Below are 2804 nucleotides of genomic sequence, written 5' to 3'. Positions count from 1 at the left end.
ATATTTAATATGTTTTTCTTATTTTTAATGTGTCTAAATAAAGGTGCTTCCCTCCAAATGAATAAAAAAAAATTTTTTCTCATGCATATTTTCAAAATGTCGTAGTATGCATGTCGTAGTTTCTAAACTGTTTGTATAAATGCTTTTGTTTTGAAAAATAAATATCTTAATGTTTTAAATTTCAGGGGTGGGTAAACGTGTATAGTATTTCATATATTTTTAGAATTATCAAGTTGTTTGGTAAATACAGTTTAAAGTCGTTCTGGACATCACAAAACATATAATTATTCCGTGATATTTGCAAGTAAAAGGTTCTATTCGAAAATATTATAATGCAACATGCTTTACGGACAAAAAAAAATTAAAATTATCTCATTGTTTTGTAATGACAATTCTGGTTCTAAACACATTTAGAAAAAAATACAGGTAAATACAGGTTGAAAGGTAAATTAAATGATTTTATGCATGACTTAGATATCATGATAAAATTACTAAACTTTACCACATTTATCAAATTTTATCAGTATTATAAAAGCAAATTTTATTGTTAACTTTACCAAAATCATTACCCAAGTGCTGCTGTAAAAGCTACTGTGCTTTTTGTTTCAACCATATTTCCAGAAATACGATAAATTTCACCATATACAGGTAGTTTTGACCATACTTTTTTTCTCAGTATTTTTTTTCTAAAATTTAAAAAAAAACTTACCATTATCTAAATTTTATTTAAACATCTATGCCCGTTGTTTTTAATGCAATTTGTTCTATAACAAAGGGAAAATATAAAATGATTTATTTAAATTTATCAATGGGAATTTTACTATTAATTTATTAAAAAGATGACTTACAAATTAAAATATCATACTATGCATCATTATTACTGCAAATTGTGAAAAGCCGATAGACATTTTTCAGCTTATTTTATTTTGTACCCATAAAATTTTTAGTATGTTAAGTGCAGTTGCTGATCAGGGAAACTTTTGAAATTAGTTAAAAAAATTTCTTGATTTCGAAATCTCAATCTTCTATTTTACATGACAGTATACTTGTGCGAAAATCATTATTTTATTATATTTTTCATATTTTTATGTTTACTGAAAAATTATAGCTTTTAAAAAATAATTGATTTGAAATGCTACGATTCATTAAAATAAGCATAATTTCTTTTTCTTTGACCATTTCAAACAATTTCGTGCATGATAACAGTAAACTTGTGTTAGTAATTATCTCGCGATGTTTTTATTTAATTATTATATATTAGTATATGAACATTGAGATATACTGTTAGTATGAATCTGTATTGTTTTATTTTTGTTAGTTACAATAAAATAAGCAATTACACGACTTCTCTCACTGGAATTTATTAAAATCTAAGTATTTCTGAAACATTTAACACATTTATGATATGGGTTGAGTGTGTATTAATTCTTAGATACAAAAAGCTGCGCTTTTAAGGGCATTTTTAAGAATAATTGGAAGACATTAAATAAACAATATAGACATTAAATAATTATAATAGTTATCCTTAACTTGATATTCTTAATCTCTATCCACATAAAAAAAACTCTATGGTTTATTTAGACAATTAAATTATTTAGACAAATTTTATGGGTGCTTTTTTATCAGCATTTTTCANGTATTAATTCTTAGATACAAAAAGCTGCGCTTTTAAGGGCATTTTTAAGAATAATTGGAAGACATTAAATAAACAATATAGACATTAAATAATTATAATAGTTGAGATAAATTGTGTAAATATATATAAGCATTAATATTATCCTTAACTTGATATTCTTAATCTTTATCCACATAAATAAAACTCTATGGTTTATTTAGACAATTAAATTATTTAGACAAATTTTATGGATGCTTTTTTATCAGCATTTTTCACGTGTATTTAATTTACACATTTAAAATCACAATGATAGGTAAAAATATGTAAATAAAAAGTAAATACCACAAGAAGGTTCTTCTAATTTTGGTGATAAGAAATACTGGTTTAGTAAGCCTAATTTTTTTCATGGTTCAATTGATAAGAAATAAATAAGATAATGTGACACCTTATATCTTGTCAAATGTCATGCAGTATTAATTAGTTAATAATAATCATAATAACAATGATTTCAGAGTTGGATTTAGTCACTTAATTTATAGTTTAAGTATTAATATCATAGTATTATATATTGTTTTTACATAAAGGTATACTTGGTCATTAAATTGATAAAGCTTCAGTTTAAAAAGGCGACAAATCTTGTACGATTGTGTTTGTTTTAGGTTAGTTTCTTAATGTAATTGTTGTTTTTATTTTGAAATATGTCTGTTTAATCTTATGTATTTGCATTAAAAATCCTTACTTCTGTTTAGGAGAAATATTCCCTTCAAAAGCATAATATATATATATATATATATATAAACACAAATTAACATGAAAAACATGAATAAAATAAAAATAAAAAACTAAATGGTAGAGAAACAAGAATGGTATAAGCAAATAGTCGTTGTCAAGACACATCTAATTGCCATAAATAATGCGATATTTCTGAATAAAGAATAATTATCCTAAGATAAAAATTATTCTTTATATGTGTCGATATCGCAAAAAACCTTATTTTGAAAAAAATCATGAAATAAAAGAAAAATGTAATAGGAAATCAAACTTACCGGCGTGAATTAAAACGCGGTTTAGGTTTAAAAGTACAATAATAAAACAGTTAACAAAAATCGCGAAGATGTAAAATATTGCTTATAGCTTGAATCGAATATAATAAAATTAAAAAAACATTTGATCGAAGAAGAAGAAAAAA

The sequence above is a fragment of the Parasteatoda tepidariorum genome, chromosome X1 (assembly GCF_043381705.1).
Source record: "Parasteatoda tepidariorum isolate YZ-2023 chromosome X1, CAS_Ptep_4.0, whole genome shotgun sequence".
Lineage (NCBI taxonomy): Eukaryota > Metazoa > Arthropoda > Arachnida > Araneae > Theridiidae > Parasteatoda > Parasteatoda tepidariorum.
The sequence above is the reverse complement of the archived record's forward strand: the minus strand, read 5'-3'. Positions refer to the sequence as shown.